Source organism: Sorex araneus, chromosome 4 (genome assembly GCF_027595985.1).
Source record: "Sorex araneus isolate mSorAra2 chromosome 4, mSorAra2.pri, whole genome shotgun sequence".
NCBI lineage: Eukaryota > Metazoa > Chordata > Mammalia > Eulipotyphla > Soricidae > Sorex > Sorex araneus.
Genome location: NC_073305.1, coordinates 29069224 through 29088058, shown reverse-complemented (window position 1 = coordinate 29088058; position 18835 = coordinate 29069224). Strand labels below are relative to the sequence as shown.

The window sequence follows — 18835 nt, the reverse complement described above, 5'->3', positions numbered from 1 at the left end:
GATGATGATGATGATGATAATGGTATATATTTTAAGGGGTGGAGCTATAGAACAGTGGGTCAAGCATTTTCCTTCCAAAGGACTAACCTTGATTTCCAGCATCCCACTTAGTCTCCTAAGTATGGCCAGGAATAATTCCTGAATACAGATCAGGAGTAACCCCAGAGAATCCTTGGATGTGGGCCCCCAACATGGCAAAAAATAACAAAAACCTGCCCCAAAAATATATTTTAAATTTTTATTCATTGATTATCCTTTACTTTTCTTTTCATAGTGCAAATTTTAATTTGAAAAAATTCTATAGTAAATCTTTCTTCATCTGTATCACCTGTTTGCTCATCGACTTGCTTGAGCGGGCACCATTCGTCCCTGTCGAGTGCTCGTGTAGCCCAATGGTGTCTGCTCACTCCAGGAACACGAAGAGCACCAAACCGTTCCTTCAGGGTCTTTCTTAACAGGATTATTTCTTAACAGGATATTATATCTTTATATACAATTCATGTTATATATAATCTATTTATCTTTCTTTATCTATAAAGGCTGAGTTCTATTAGCTAAATCAGCTATGTGGGGGGAAAAGTTCACCATTTGAGCCATGGAGAACATGAATTTGCAGGGATTTAAGAAAGCCTCAAAGAGAAATGAAATAGATCCTCCTTATCTATTCTGAAGAACTGCACAGTTTCTGTTTTGTTTTTGAGATTTGGGGAGGGGGCCACACAGGCAGGTGCTCAGAAATTACTCCTAGCACTGTGCCCAGAGATCACTCCTGGTGGTGCTTAGGGGCCCATATGCAGTGCTAGGATTAAAAAGAGATGAGTCACTTGCAAGGCAGAAGCTATACTCCCCATACTATCTGGACTCAGACCTCAGCGTGTTCCTACCCTGGTTTTTACCATTGACAATGCTCTACCCACTGTCCTATTGCTCCGGTCCCTAAAGTAAGGAAAGGATCTAGCAGAACAGCTTCTAAACCAAAAACCGAACAGCCAAGTAAATAAATGCTCACCTAAATAAAATCCGTAAGGCCCATAATTTGCCTTTCCTCACATTTAGAATGGCCTCTTTCCTGACTTCAAAATAGGCATTTCCTTATTCAGCCAGGGTATTAGCAATTATTGTGTTACTGACAAATGCTTCCATAACTTAGATACTAATTTTCTCTGGATGGAGAACAACCAGCTTATTTGTACTGCACGTAAACTGGAACCCACTTTGTGCATGGACAACTAATCAGAACTCTCTTTCTATCAGTTGTTGCGTCCTCCGGGAAGTTTGATGCTAAAACTCTGCAAAATAAAACTCCCCCACCTTCCAGCAGTGATTACTTTTTAAAAATTAATACCTGAAAATATCAAACATTTAATAGGTTGTAAGACCTTCTGTATTTATATTTTTGAGTTGGAAAGGACAGAAATTATAAGCCTATTATTCAGTGGGAGGCTGTAGTTAGTGATTGTGCTCTGTGTTAATAGTATTATCAACTATAGTTAGGAAAATTTAAATTTAAAACAGTAAGAAGAAAGTATAAGCCTGTACTTATCAAATAGATGTGGTCCAAACTTTCCTAGTATTAATAGATCATATAAAATGCTCAAACACAAACTAATTAGTATTTTAAATTTTAGTTACAAAACAGCATGGAAGTGAAACTTAGATAATAATTATCTCCAGTATAGACAAAATCAGGATGTGCTTCCGACTAGTAATAGCAAAATTTAAAAGATAATGATTCGTTGGGCTGGAGCAATAGCACCACAGGTATAGCATAGTGGGTAGGGCATTTGCCTTGCACAAGGCATACCTGGGTTCGATTCGTCCGCCCCTCTCACAAAGCCTGGAAAGCTATCGAAAGTATGCCGCCCGCACAGCAGACCCTGCCAAGCTACCCGTGGCGTATTTGATATGTCAAAAACAGTAACAACAAGCCTCACAATGGAGACATTACTGGTGCCCACTCAAACAAATCGATGAGCAACGGGATGACAGTGATACAGTGATACTCATAATCTATACCAATATATCTAGGGTAATATAGAAATTTCTCAGGCAACATAGTACAGTGGGTTAAAAATATTTAAGAAACTCTAGAATACATATTTTAAACTAAATTTTATTGGATCACTGTGAGATACTGTTACAAACTTTCACGATTATATTTCAGTCATACAATGATAGAGCAACCATCCCTCCACCAGTGCACATTTTCCACCACCATTGTTCCCAGTATCCCTTCCGCCATCCCATCCCATCTTACCCCCTGCCTCTGTGGCAGGTACTTTCCTTCTTACTCTCTCTCTGATTTGGGGCATTATGATTTGCAATGCAGTTACTAAGAGGCCACCATGTTTGGTCCTTTACTTTCAGCACATATCTTCCATCACGAGCGATCCCTTCAATCATCCTTTACTTAGTGGTCCCTTCTCTATCCCAACTGCCTTTTCCTGGCGCACATGGAACCGGCTTCCAAACCATGGCGTGATCCTCTTGGAGCTTATCTCTACTGTCCTTAGGTGTTAGTCTTGTATTATGCTACTTTATATTCCACAAATAAGTGCAGTCACTCTATGTTTATCTCTTTCTGACTAATTTCACTTAGCATGATTCTATCCATGCCCATCCACTTATATGCCAATGTCATGATTTTATCTCTTCTAGAATATTTTTGATGCATATATTGTAGGTAAAATTGATTATTTATTCCACTGATCTTAATTTAGTATTGTTGGAGTCATTTTCATTTCAGCTTTTTAAAACTTTGAGATTTTTTGTCCTTTTGTAACCATAAAAACTCTGTTCAGTTCTTTTGAATCAGGTGCATTCAGTAATTATTTTTCTAAGTGGTACTTTCCAGATTTAAAAACAATCTCACAGCTAGGCATTTTCTCTTCAACATCTCAGGAATGTGAGGAATAAAGCATTATCAGGTCCCACTTAGTTTCCATGGCTTCTTTGGTCCATCCAATGAAAGAGTACCATACAGAGGGAGAAAAATGCAGGTCTACAATTCTTCTAATTGAGCCTTTGTAGTAATGTCCTTTGTTCCCCTTCTGAGCCTAAGTCTCAGGCACATACTATTCAAAACAGAACAAAAATTCATTTCATAGCTTTTTCTTTTTTGCCAAGAAATATTCTTTCTCCAAAGGAGATTTCTATGAAAAGGCTACATTGCCTTTATTTAAAAATAAAGAGCCACTTATTAAACAGTAGTAAAAAAACAAATAAGTGGTTTGCTGAAAGCAATGGACAAATATTTGTCCTAGTAATATTGAAAACTAGTAGTATTGCAGTAAGCAACTGGCTTTTGAGGAGGAATTCTCTGAGTGGGCTAATAATGTCAAGCAATTTACCCCAATTCTGGATGTTAATTCTCATTTTATTTAGCAAAACTAGAGGAGACTTACAGTTTGAAGATAGAAGGAAAGCATTTCTAATGGAAATGATGTTGGATTCCTTGCTGATTTCTTTCTCCTGGACTTAATCTCTTTTCCATCCAATAAAATGTCTCCACGCGTTAGTACAAAAAAATACAATTTAGATAGAAAGTGCACTTGATATTCACTATGATCACTGCAAGAAACTTTTATAGTATGATTTAATCCATAGCCACCTTCATAAAACTATCATAGAAAGGAATTATGATTGTTTCTCTTTGCAGATGAGAAAATTGAGGTATAGAGAGTGTAAGTAATCTGCCCAAGTTACATAGTGTGTAAGTGATAGAACCCTGGAATCAGTTTACCTACTATGTCTGAGTCAGAACAATTTACATAAATTTTGGAAGGCTGTTTCATCTGCAAAGTGAAACTGCTTTTTATCTGAAGGTTTTTTAAAGACCCTCAGGAAAAGAAAGGGATAGAAAATGCTTATGGAACTAAGCACAGGTGTTTGACAGACAGTAATGATCTCTTCTTTTCTCAACACAAAAACATGTGTTCATTGACAGAGCATAGGAACTGGGGAACAGAGATGTTTCCTGGCTCTGCCGGTACCTTTTCTTCCTTAATCGAGCTTTACTAAGGTAAAATTGATATGTACTGTTCAAATTTAAGGTTAGGAGTTCTGATTTGATACATGTGTAAATTGTGAAATGGTCACCCCATGACATTGAATATTTATTAACACTCTCTCAAATGGTGTTATTTAGGAGATATGGAAATTAAAGATGAAATTGAAGTAATCACATTCAGAGAAGACCAAGAAAATATTCTGAGGTTAACAAAATAATTGAAAGACAAATATGTAGAAAATATAAACATTTAAATATGGTTAAAACAGGAATTCCAGACATTTTCTTCTCTACAGAACCCAAAAGTGTAAATTAACTCCCTTGAATTCAGTTTTAGTATGTTTCTGGGCTAAACATAACTAAAGAAGTGAGAATCATTTGAGGTTTGAGAGATAGTACAGCGGGGTAGGGCGTTTGCTTTGCATGGGGCTGACCTGAGTTTGATTCCCAGCATCCCATATAGTCCCCCAGGGCACTGCCAGGAGTAATTCCTGAGTGCAAAGTTGGGAATAACCCTGGTGCTTTGCTGGGTGTGACCCAAAACAAAGTGAGAATCACAATGCAAATAAAAACAACTCAATGGAAATTTTCAGAATGAACAGGTGAAAAAGGTCAAAGGGAGAAGCTCTTGGTGCTATTGATAAAGGACTTCATTAAGTCATCAGGAAGCAAGGGTGTAACTATTCGAATGAATGACACTTCAAATCAATGTAAATGTTAATGAATCCATTCTGTTAATAGCAGTGACACTACAGACCACACATGCTACAAGGACAGGAACTACTGGAAGATTTAGGAAAAGAGAAATCTGAGAGAGACGAGACAGAGTTGTGTTCACAAACATTTTAATTAGAAAAATAGTGTCTAATTGCTAGTTCTGGAATTAATTGTTAACAACCAACAAGATGTTTGCTGATCTAACACATTTTCCATATTCCTTTTGCTTATTTTAATTTCCATTACATAGGCCATTACTGTTTTTTTTTTTTTTTTAATTTGCTCTAAATCCCAACAAAAGAGGAATGGAAATCTGGTAGCAGAAAGGAGAGATAATCTAACATTTATGGAAAAGGAATGGGTTCTGATGCCTTTGAACACTGTTTTGATTCCAAAGGAAGCTTTTGAGGTTTATATATTTTAAAATTTACAGAGGATTATGCAAATATCTCTACGTGGAATCATTAAATGGGTGTTTTTTACATTCTCTTTGTAAAGTGCATTTACTAATTGAATGCATTATTAAGAATGAGTTAAGAGAGTATTAAAAAATTCAGGAGCTCTCATATAGCTCAAAGCCCTGTTTTACTGGCATGAAACTATAAATTCAATCCCTGACATTACCCCATATGTCCAATTCAATTCCAGACTCCCCACTATTGTGAGCACTAAGTGCCACACCAAGGGAGAGGGAACTCCAACACACTGTAATCAAGTGTGTGTTAGCACCAACACTATAAGTGTGTGACCGCTAGTGAGCACTGTGACTGCAAGCACCACAACCAAGTGGAGATTCTCAATCACTGCAAAAACAACAAAAGGAGAGGGTTGAGGGGCAGATATTGCAATGGAATCATGTGCTCACCTATTTAAATGCAGTTCATTGTGTCTAAACAACAACAACAACAAAAATTCCTACATTCAGGGGCTGGAGTGATATATATAATACAATAGGTAGGACATTTGTCTTGAACACAGCAGACCCAGGTTCAATCCCTTGCACCCCATATTGTCCCAAGAGTCCTTCCCTGAGTGCAGAAAACTGCAGAGGTGAGGGCCCCAAACAAAGCAAAAACACCCAAGAAACATTTTCCTTTGTTCAAATGCTAGACTTGGAGGAGATATAAAGTACGAAAAGGCATATTCTGCATTCAAGGGGATAAGGGAAGTTTAGAGGCATGTCATTTGAGGATACATTGCTTATAAGGACATCCAATATAGAAGAAAACAACACAACAGAGCGCAGTAAGATTTAAAAGCAGGTCCTTTGAAAAGAAGGGAAGTTTGCAGGGAAAAAAAAAAAGTGCTGCATTTCTACTTTTGCAAAATGTCCTGGGGCATGAAGGTAATTTAAGAGGATTCTAGACCTTCTCAGATGAGGTGCAAAGTTGTACTATGAAATCATTACAAGGTCCAGGATATAGCTCAAGGCTAATGCACCTACTTTGCATGCAGGCGTCATCCCTGAGCAGTGCTGGGTGTAATTCTCTCCATCTAAAAGCCCCCTGTATATCAAATACACTATAAGAACTTTGAGATCATACATATTTCTGTTAGTTTACCTGCAAATAATGGCTCTCTCCATATACTATACCATCTTAGTCTTAAGAAAGTGATTAGTGGTTAGGAAGATGGAAATATAATCACAAATATCAGCAGAATATTTATCTGATGCTCTTTTCACTCTTCCTAGAACTATTGCGTTCTTGAACACTTTGAATTAGACAAAATTCTAGTGGAGATATAACAATTGTACACATAGAGTTTAAAACCAAAAGGTACCCCTTACCTGGTTATAAAGGAGATGTGCTAATAAGGCTACTGCAACAAATAATGCCTATTTAAAAATGTGGTTCATAGACATCAATCATGAAAGTAAAGTTTTAGACTAGAGATGGAACATTGAGATGATTCTCAAAATGCTCCTAGATCATGAAAATAATGTTAATACCTGCCATTTTCTAGCTAAAACGTTTGTGGAGTTGCACAGAGTATCTCAGTAAATTCAGTCAACTTTTCTAAAGGAGTTGTTATAACATCGAATAGGTATCATCAAATTATGCTTCCTGAGAAATCTAGCAAGAGGCATGTAGCCCATACAAGTTCAAAAAGTCAAGAAGTCAATCAAAATCAAGATCTATCTGCTTCCAAGGGAAGATGGTATTACCTAAATATATGTTCTATCATTAATAAAATTCATGAAGGGAAAAGAGAATCCTAGTTATGAGGTTCTCATTTACCATAAGTTTACCATAAGCCAGAAGGATGCTGACATTTTAACAGGAAAATGTCCTAGCGATGAGAATCACTGTGTCACTGTATCACTGTCATCCCATTACTCATCAATTTGGTCGAGTGGGCACCAGTAATGTCTCCATTGTGAGACTTGTTACAGTTTTTGGCATACCGAATATGCCACAGGTACCTTGCCAGGCTCTGCTGTACGGGCGAGATACTCTTGGTAGCTTGCCGGGCTTTCCAAGAGGGGTGGAGGAATTGAACCTGGGTTGGCCGCATGCAAAGCAAATGCCCTACCCGCTGTGCTATCACTCCAGCCCAGGGATAAGAATAATGAAGGGATTATCAAAGGAAATAAAAATTATTCTGCATCTTTTTAATTTATGGGACCTATTTATCTTTAATCTGCTCTCATATTATACACATTTGTTTGGTTATAATTATCAGCAGCCATTAAAGATCAATAAAGAATGAACTTCCTTAGAGATGTTTCATATTAGTTTCAGAGAAATCATGATTATGGGTTTCCACAATAGAAGCTTAGCCATTCCTGAAACTTGAAAACCATGTTTTTGTCTGCGTATCATAGCATATTAAGCAAATTGTCAAAAAATTTTAGAATAATCAGTATCTATTCTAAATCACAATTTATGATATATCCCACATGTTATCTTCATGATGTAGTTTAGCTGTGAGATAAGCATATATAAAATTAGCAGTTACCAAAAGAAACGGTTCTCATGATAGATAGTAACAGAACTCTCATAAATACTTGTGGTTAGCTTCCTAGTACTTTAATACTAGTTGTAAATTCTCCCTAAATTCTGTTGACTTACATCCCACTTAGAAGGAGCACACTTCCATTTCCATAATAATTGTTAATCATAATTGGTTAATAATGCTATGTATTTGCATTTTTTCATTCACATATTCCACCAAGTAACCTTTACTAATAAATAAGAGTGCAACAAAAATAAGAATGATAACCTCAGCCTTTGAGAAATACTGCATGTTTATTTTGTTTTTAAGTAGTGTAGTCAGTAATTAAAACACATTTCTTAATCGCCCCATTTAAAATAAATTTATACAACACACTAAGGTTTCCAAAATGAGATGATAAGACATTTTGTTTGTTTGTTTGTTTTGGGGTCACACCTATGGTGCTGAAGGTAGAGCCTAGCAGGGTTCAAGACAAAGGCCTTACCTGTTGTACTATTCTCTACCCCTGAGAAAAGATCTTTAACTTTCTCTTTATCTTCATTATCTACCTTAGTTTCTTCTAATTCTCAGAAATAAAAAAGAATTTCAAAATAACTATTTTCTTGCGGGGCGAGCGGCTTACCTGGTGTGCTCAGGGTTTACTCCTGAGTCTGCGCTCAGAGATCATTTTCAGCAGCGCTCAGGCGATCACACAGAGTTCTGGGGATTGAACTTGCGTTGGTCACGTAGAAGCAAATGCCCTACCCTCTGTATTACTTTCCAGTTCTGAGAATTGCAACTTTGAAATTTACTCCATATTAGTGACTTTCAGGGTGGTTGTGTCATCATTTGTTGCATTTTTTTTTTGTCTTGGGATCTCTTGATACTTGTAATATTTTCAGAAATAAAATAAAGACAAGAGTTGTCTTGTTTGATATATTTTCAAATTGGTAGTCTCTGGTTAAGAGAATACAGTTAGATTATCCTGTCTACTTCTGCACTCAATCCTCTCTGCATTCAATCTGTCCCTTGGTCATGCATCCTATAGCCTTTGGGAAACTCCAATCTAAATTCATCTGAGAGTTGAAGTGAAAAAAAGGCAAATGACGTGTTACTATTATAATGAAAATATTTCAGGTTTGCAGACCACCAGAATGGTTCTTAGGTATCCCACAAGCCCTTGGCTCAAACATACGATGCTACCTTAAAGCAACAGCACATAATACCAACTTGATTTTAATATTTGATCGTACTACTTTTGTATATTATTAAGAATATTTTACTTTAGCAGAGTCAGAGAGGTAATACAGCTGACTTGCCTTGCACCTAGCTGACCCAGGTTTTTTTCCTGGAAACTGCATATAGTCCCTGACAGGAGTCATCCCTAAGCAGAGCCAGGCATAAACCCTAAGCACTGCCAAGTGTGCAACCCTCACAAAAATAATTTTATTTAAAATCCATCTTGTTATAACTCTGATTGATTTCATTAATCTTGAATGTACCTTTATCGAGATAAAAAACCTACCTAATAGAGATCCATTGTCTCACAGAGCACGAGACTGCAATTTTCTGTAAATTCATTTTCAGTAGTCACTGCCCTGATTTTTACAGAGAAACCTGTAACCCATCAGCAACTATGACCTGCCTTACAATGGCTCAGCTATCTATCTCCAGGAGAGTCAGAGAGGTGGTGGTGATCCTCATCAGGAGCAGAAGAACTGGGATATGAATACATTAACATCTGTCAATCATTGCTTTAAGAGCAGCTGTAATCAGGGATGTGTAACTCCCCTGTATTTGTGATTTACTATGTAAATGGTCTTGCACAGGTCATTAAGAAGGAGAGAGGTTGTACTTGATGGTGGAAGTTGGGCAAGCACCCAGGGTGTGTTAACATCTCTTCAAATAACAGAAAGCTGGAAATAAACTCAAAAATTGTCCAATTGCTATTCTTAGGACATTTCAGTAAGTCAACTAGTATTACCATTTAAAAAAAAAAAACTTAGTCTCAAATAAATTTTCATCTTTACAACTTCCTATAATTGCTAAGGGTTAATATACCCTTAGATTCAAAGTATATTTTTATAAATTCATTGAAAGTTACTTTGAATCATGAGAATAATACAAATTTGTTAACACAATAAGCATATAACATTGCCTTTGGATGTAAACATGTGTCACAAAACTAAGTTTTCAATTAGAAGACAACCATGTAAAGCTGCAGTGGGAACATCACCTCTGCTTTATCTATAATTATTGGAAACATAAGGCTAATATCAACTATATAACCTCTATAAGATTTCTGAGCCTTAATGATTGTTCATAACATAAATTATTGAAAGGAAGTATTAAAGTTGAGACCATATAGACACATATTACTTAAATTTATATTTTGTAATTGGTATTTCTCTGGTAAAAGTTTATGATACCAGAAAAAAATAAATTGATATATGATGTATTTGGGTCAAAATAATGCACTCTCTGGGACCAGAGAAATAGTATAGTGAGTAGGGTGCTTGCCTTGCACATGACTGACCGGGGTTCTATTCCCATCACTCCACTACACCAGGAGTGATTCCTGGATGCAAAGCCAAGAACAAGACCTGAATACCACTGGGTGTGTTCTCCCTTTCCCCCCCCCTCAAAAAAAAGATGATCTCTGAGATATAGAGACCCAGCTGCCAAAGACACATTTCAAGTGTTTAATAGTCATTCATTCTAATATATCCTTCTGTGAAAGGAAGCATAGATACAGTATACAGCGTAATAAAATTGTAAAGGCAAAATAATTAAAAGGATAGTTTTTCCCTCCTTGATATAAAAGGTAACCCAAATGACACTGAGATCAGAAAGAGAGGAAAGTAAGAAAATTCTCTGTTTCATAATTTAAAATTAGTCCAAATGATATTTAGTTGAAACAAGTTCTAGATATGTTTTATTTTTCTGTTTGTGCTATAATAAAATAGCAACAACTGTTAAACATCAGAGTTTCAGTATCTTACAGCTGTGTAAGTTAGAAGTTCCACAGAGCCTTTTGTGCTAAAATCAAAATGTCTCAGCACTGAGTCCCTTTTTGGAGACTCCTGAATGGTACTCAGTTCCAGGTCTTTTTCCACTTCTAGAGGCTGTCCCGTTTTCTGTCTTAAGGTCAGAAATGATGAATCAAGTTCTCTAATGCTTCACTTAATTATTCAGAGCTTCCTATCTAAAGCTTTTGTTTGATCACTCTGATCTCCTCTGCTCTGCTCTTTCACCTTTAAGAACTCTTGTGCTTATATTGGGCTCACCAGATAATCCAGAATAATTTCTCTTCTTAAAGGGATGTTTATTAGCAATCTTGATTATAACTGCCATTTAATTCCTTTTTATCATGTAATTTAATAAATTCACAGCTCGTAGGAGTTAGAATTTAGAGATCTCTGGAGGAGGAGGATCATCGTGCTACTTACCACAAGCAGATATTTACTAATTTAACAAATAACTATTAGTCTGTTCATGCCAGACGCTATTTATTCCAGACAGTTAGGTACTTGAAATAGAAAAGAAAGTAAGGTACAATACTTGAAGTCAATTGGTTTATAAGCTAATTTCTAATGATAAGCATATTTAATAAACATTAAAATCTTTCCTTAGAAATATATTCACTGTAATGAGACAAATGTTTTTAAAATCTATGAAGTCTTTGAAAAGAAAAAGACACCGATATACCATTTTCCTATAAGAAAAGTTTTCTTTCTATATAATAAATGATAGTAGACAAAGTGGTTCATTCATTACTTGTAGTCTCAAATAGGAAATAACTTACAGGAAACAATTATAAGATAAACAAAAAGCTTCTCTACTAAATATTTTAATTTATATTTTTTCAAAATATTTTCTTAACATTTTCAGACTTTTCATTCCAAAAATTAGACAATAAATAATGAGGTTTGTGCATGAAGGGCTTTTGATAGTTATTGGGGAGAGAGAGCTGCAAGTACTTAATTCAGGATGCAATCTATTTATCCAAAAATTAGTTAGAATGTGTTTTTAAATCAATCCTATTAAATGAGATTCTAGATTTGGAAATGCACTAAGCACTTAATTATTCAGAGCTTGGTTTCTATGGCTTGTGCCTTAATTGGTCTTAAGCCACTCAACCCTCTTTGCTTGCTAATAGGACTCATTCACACAGACACTAAATGGTTTAACTACTCATTAGTGATGCTGACAGAAGGCAAAGAACAACATTGTCTTAGAAATAAAAATAAGGTTTTATCATTTATTTTGTAAGTTTATAACTGTGAAAACTTTAATGCAGAAAATTTTGAAAATAAAATGGAGTCGCTATTTTAGAAATATTAGATTAGAAATACATTAGAAGTAGATAATAGATGAGAAATATTACCATGTGATTCTAAAGATGCAAAGAACATTGTATTTTTCTGTTTCATGGAGTTATGAATGTTTTAAGAACTCAGATTCTGGGACCAAAAGGTGACTTCAGACAAATTCCACTATATTCATTGATACTTCCACAAGATCATGGGAAATATATGGTAAGCAAAGCAAGTGGTACTTCCTTTGAGATAGGGCTAAGCCAAATGATGCCAAAAGGATCACAAAAGCAAAGGTCAAGCAACTGTTCTCTATTATTCTCATGCTACTCATTTTGTTTGTGAAGTGCAGAGAAAAAAAAAGATGAAAGTGCAACATAGTAATAGTGCTTAAGGAGAGCCAGTGACAAGAAGTTAGCATGCAAACATTACTTCAATACAAATTAGGCAAGACCATTTGCCTGTCAGAAAACAAAACCCAACATTGCACAATACAAGAATGAGTTATTTCAAAGAAGACAACACTTCGAACAGAGCCTTGAAATGTGGAACACTTAGAATTTTTTAAAAAAAAAAGCTAGAATGTTTTTCAACTAAATTAGCTTCTTTTTCTTGTAAATATTAATCTCATTCTCCTTCCCTTTATATTTTTTATATATTGAGATATGTGCTATAGAAAATGTTTGTTAAACATTTTTAAAAAGATTTAAAGATTTCTGTCAATGGTTTTGTTTTAAGATTATTGCATATGTATTTAGCAGGAATTGTTTATTCCCATATACTCTCAGAAAAATCAATAAAAACAAACTTAAGGAAAATGCAATTCATTAAATGGTGCATCAGAACAATTTTCAGTGAGAATCTATATTGGCTGAATTAAAAAAAAACTCCAGAAAGGGACATAGCCATACAAAAAAAAAAAGTGCATTTAAACAATTTTCAGAATTAATTAAATAAACAAAATAACCTCAGCGACCTGCTCCAATGATGATTAAAACTTCAAGAGAAAAATCAAAGAAAGTATGATATTAAGTAAGAAAATATAGAGTATTGTGGAAAACCTTCCAACAATTTATCAGATGCCAACTATAGGCCATCACATACTGAACTTCATTATCAAACTCTACCACTCTGCTTATCTAAGGTCAAATCCCTTTGTCTGTGACAACCCAGGAATTTTGTTTGTTTGTTTTTGTTTTGGGGTCACACCCTATAATGCTCAGGACTTGCTTTTGGATCACTTCTGGGATCACTTCTGGCAGGCTAAAGGGTCCACATGGGATGCAGCAGCTCAAATCAGAGAGATTTTTTTTTTTTTTTTTTTTTTTTGCTTTTTGGGTCACACCTGGCGATGCACAAGGGTCACTCCTGGCTCTGCACTCAGGAATTACCCCTGGCGGTGCTCAGGGGACCATATGGGATGCTGGGAATCGAACCCGGGTCGGCCGCGTGCAAGGCAAACGCCCTACCGGCTGTGCTATCACTCCAGCCCCTCAAATCAGAGAGATTTGAGTAAGCCCTCTACCTGCTGAACTATTATCTCATGGTTTCACCTTGCAATTTTTTATGCCTATTGCTCAATTCACCTAATTGATTTGTGGCATTTCCTACATACCAAATTCCTTCATTGATAAACTTTTTTTTTTTTAATGCCTTAAATTGTTCTGTGTTCAGCCATGTCACAGGTGGCATTTTGTCTTCATCCTCTTCCATACTTCTCTTTTAAATTTGAGTCTTGGGACTGCAAAGATAGCACCACAAGTAAGGTGCTTTCCTGGCACATAATTTGACCTGGGCTACATCCCCAGTGCCACATATGGTCACCCCAACAAAGGGAGATGTGATCTCTGGGCACAAAGCCAGGAATAAGTCTTGAAAGCAGTCAGGTGTGGCCCAAACTCCCCACTTCTCCCCAAAATAGATAAATTTGAGCTGTGACCTCCCTCTGTTTAGAAGTGGTAATATTAATCTTAATCATACCTAACGTGTGGTTTGTATGCTTTAAGTGAAAAAAGTTATCTAAACAATATATTTGTTCTATGGGATATACTTCATCACTTGGGATGGTTTGATTTTCTATGGCTAGAAGTGTTAAATAAAAATGAAATTCACTATTACATTTCCTAGAATATTCCACCTTAATCAATTTTTTTCAAACAAGAGTGCAACAAAACATTTTCATCGGAAGCTGAGGTCAGAGAGCAGATATCATAAAAAGAGAAAAAAGGGAAGATGGGCCAGTGAGATAGTACAGAGTTAGGATACTTGCCTTGCACAAAATTTATAAATCTTTGGTTCAGTTACTCAAAATTTTGAAGCATGTATTTGTGTGTACACACACACACACATATATAATTTAAGTACACTTCCAATATTTACTCTGGGAGGAATTTTAATTTAAAACAAACAACCTTTTTTTCCCTTCCCTATGATTTTTTCTTTCAAAATCATATTGGGCTTTAAATATTTTTCCTCATATGCTCCCATAAGTTAAACATGTCAATCTACAACCACACATCTTATTTTTATTTATATAGACACACTAGATTAAAATTATATGCAAAATCATCAAGAAGATACACAATTTATTTTTATAGAAAAGTAATTTTCTCTCAGTCATTTTCTCAACCCTACTCTGGTTCTTTGAGTTCAACTAGGATTCAAAAATAAAAATATCTAAAGAGTACAAAAGTCATATTAAAAGTGAGCTTCTTCACTCTATTTCTTTACAGCATGAGCACTCTGCTGATAGAAACATGTGCTTACAGGCAGAGCAAAACATGATTTATTTTTCTACAAACTAGCCTGTATGTTCTGTTCATCAATACATGTCCTTACATGTGCAAGCTTTTTCTGCATGGTGCATCACTCTGCTCTGGGGCTCTTTGAAAGTGAGTCTTTCAAGTTTATGCCCTACAGATTCCTGAAGTGTCTGGGAACTTACCCTTTGCTTTTGCCGAAGGTTTGAAAATAGAATGCTTTGGGGTGACACAACATTGCTGTGCAATTCATTACGGGACAAAGAAATGTCTGGGGTTAGGCAGGCAAGCAGCTAATGATCCTTCATTTTGTCCAGAAAACATCAAGATCGATATGTAGGACATGCAACATTTATGGAACACTGTGCTTTCTTTTCCCTCTAGGGGAGGGAGAAAATAGTGGATGATCTCTGTCTGTGGATGGCTACAATGATTGACGCTATTTAACACATGTCTTTGGCCTTTTCTTCCCACCTGCTAGCAGCAACACAGCTGTCTGATCTTTGTTAGCTTCCTATATCACATATACCAGACATCAACTAATTTGATTGCCAGCATGTATATTTAGTTTCATTGAGCCAGGCAGCCAAAATCTGGGATAACATTATAATCCAAAGTGAACGTCATCAGTAGTACTGTGAGACTCTAATAGGCATCAATGATCCATGATGTATTCATTAAAACTAAATCTTTTAGGGGCTGGAGAGATAGCACAGCGTGTAGGGCGTTTGCCTTGCACGCGGCCGACCCAGGTTCAAATCCCAGCATCCCATATGGTCCCCTGAGCACGGCCAGGGGTAATTCCTGAGTGCAGAGCCAGGAGTAACCACTGTGCATTGCCAGGTGTGACCCAAAAAGAAAAAAAAAAAAAAAAAAACTAAATCTTTTATGAACAAATAGGAAGAGCCCAAAGAGAGGAAGCATGATCCAAAAGAAAATATCTACAGTTTCCAACTCACTGAATCTATTAGGAATTAAAATGAAATACCAACATGAGTTATTAAATGTGTAATTAATACTTTAATGAATAATTTATGTAATTTTTTCCTAGAATGATTCTAATCAAAATGAAACAGCGTATAAAGATCAGTACTATATGTCTTTTCAATTATTATTAACTATAATCTTTAAAAATTTTGAAATTTATAGCAATGTTAAATTTGGGACTGACAATTGTTTTTTTTTTTTCTTATAGAAATGCCGCAGTAGTGGACTGGAAAACCAGATTATCACCTAAGGAAAATGATTAACTTTGCATTTTCTTGAGCATGAATCATTCTCAAGAGAGTAAAATATTTAAATGGCACCATATATGCCCAAAGGCATGGTGAACATTTCTATATCTTCTCTAAATGAAGAAGGGTGTGAATATTGTACTAATTGTTTTCTACTTGCTTAGGGTAAGGTTAAAGTGGGGCTCTAGTAAGAGAGGATGGTTGACTTAACATTTAATCTTTCAATAGCTTTATTAAGGCCTAAAGATCTCAATTAATTTTTGGATCCTTGTGAATCTTTTATTCATACAACCTTAAAGCACTGCACTAACACCATAAATGAACAATTTTATGATACCATAAATTTCTGAGTTTAAGGATGCTAAATTTTGATACTGTGAACTTTGAGATTATTAGAATTTTTTAAATTCCATTTTAATTACAGACAGGTCAGATCAAGTATTGCTGGCCACTGCTTTTAAAAATATCAATGGAATTGCTTTCAATCTGATATTAGGTCACATAGTGATAATCCACATAGATTTTAGGATGGAACAAAATACTAGAGACATACATGTAAAATTTATTTGTATATACAAATATATGTATGTATATGTGTGCACATGCGTATATTTTGTGTGGCTATCTACATTAATTTTTGGAACAAAGTTTTAAAAATGCAAAAATTATGATTTCATTAAAAATAAATAAAAATTTTTAAATACAACAGATAAACAATGAGGACAAATAAAGGCAAACAACACATGTGCAAATTTGATTATTCCTGTTATGATTCAGTACAAAACCCCAGAGATTGTTTCTCACTTTACCTTTTAAAATACCCATATTATGCCCTGTTTTATATAACATCAAATTTAAATCAACAATTAAATATCCCCCATTATGAGACTTTATTGAAGTGTTTGATTTACAAATTAATACAGAAATAAGGAAATTCAAATATTGACAATGATTAAAATCACATATTTAATTCTATTACTTTGAGTAAACACTGTCAGAAGCCCAAGTACTATCTCTTAAAGTTTTACAACTGAGCATAATTATTTTGAACCCAAGAGAAGAAAGTGATTGAGAAACTCATAACCAAGTTCTTGCTATTCACAATGTTTCCATTGGGTGTAGCTATGATATTTAGATAGGTTAATATCACAGCCTGTGTTTTCAGAAAGGATGCCTAGACATTTGGAGATTTGTAGTGATTTTCTTTGTCTTTAACTTTAAGTCATATCAGCTGTCTATGGGTTAAGTCAAATAAAACAGTTTCAAATAAGTCGGGTTAAGGACTTCAGTATCCTATTTCAAAATGAAAGAAAACAAACAAAACCTGTATTGAAACTTGAAAAAAAAAGTCATTGCAACATAATTTGTTGATCCTGGAATTTTTCATTTAACTATATTAATTAAACCTAGTTTAACATCCTTCTTTTGAGACAAGCATCTGTTGGACCACAAGGGTGAGGAGAGAATGCTCAAACAGTGCAACTTCTTTATCCGATGATGGGTCTAAGCAGATTGCCTCAAAATGACTTTTATGCTAAAAGAAAAAAAATCTTCTAAAATGCAGGGGCAACTCACATGCTGAGATGAAAACTGCTAACTCATTTCTGAACAACACCATATGTCTTCAATTGGATCATAACACAGTCAGTTCTCAAGGGAATGTTCCAAGTGGAAGCTAACCAATCAGTAGCACAGGCTTCACTGTTGACTACTTGATTTACCAGTGATGCTACTCAGGACTTGGCCAATCAACCAAAACTCAGTCTGACCTCTTTCCTTTCCAAAGAGCCTCCTCAAATCAAGTGAATCACAAAAGGATCCTCACCCCTCCACAAATATATTTCACTATTTTCCGACTTCCTCTTTCAAAATATCTTAAGGAATCAAGATGCTAAATTCCTGAATTCTCTAATCATTGGTTTTCAGAAGATATATTACGTAGCAATCAGTTACAGAACTCAGGCTTAAAACTTTAAGAAAATATTCTAAAATGGATGAAGTCACATTTTTCCTAGAATTTACTGAAAAATAAAGAAAAACACATGAACTAACACACACTACTATTTCGATATTTTCTTGGCAACTGTGGAAATCCCTTTGTAGTACTTTATTTGTCTTTAATATCTTTATTCATATCAAGAAAACTTAAAATATATATCTAACATTGAATAATTTCTATTACCACCAGATTGATATAAAGTTAAGGCATTTCTAGCTTACCCTGGGACACATATGATTTATTCAACTCTTTTATGTTAAATGTATACTTTATAGCATAAAAAAGATGTATAGAAAAATGTTAGGACATTTCTCTTTTGAAAGTAAAAGACCCAAGAAAGGTATATATTGGTGATTTTCAGACTATCACTGATCAATTTAAATTTGATTTTCGTGTGTCAATACCTGATACTTCAGTAGCATATGAAATTAGGGATGCTGCTTTTATGACAATATCAACTTGTTGGACTGGAGTGATAGCATAGCGGGTAGGGCATTTGCCTTGCACGAGGCCAACCCAGGTTGGATTCCTCCGTCCCTCTCGGAGAGCCTGGCAAGCTACCGAGAGTATCTCGCCTGCATAGCAGAGCCTGGCAAGCTACCCACGGCGTATTCGATATGCCTAAAACAGTAATACCAAGTCTCACAATGGAGACGTTACTGGTACCCATTCAAGGAAATCAATGAACAACAGAATGACAGTGATGACAATGACCGTGATACAGTGATCAACTTGTTATCAAAGTATCTAAATATTTGCTTTTATTTCTGGTACTCTTGTCATAAAAAAAAAGTTTTGGATCTGGCATCAAACTATAGATTCCACTGTAACTCTCATTGTTTATATACTTTAAAAATTAGAAA

At 35.4% G+C, this 18835-nt stretch overlaps 1 protein-coding gene across 8 annotated transcripts in view; it reads right to left on the bottom strand.

Moving 5' to 3' along the window:
• Positions 1 to 18835, bottom strand: part of RBMS3 (RNA binding motif single stranded interacting protein 3) — an 803180-nt gene that overhangs the window by 265060 nt on the left and 519285 nt on the right. The gene's annotated exons all lie outside the window — the stretch shown is intronic.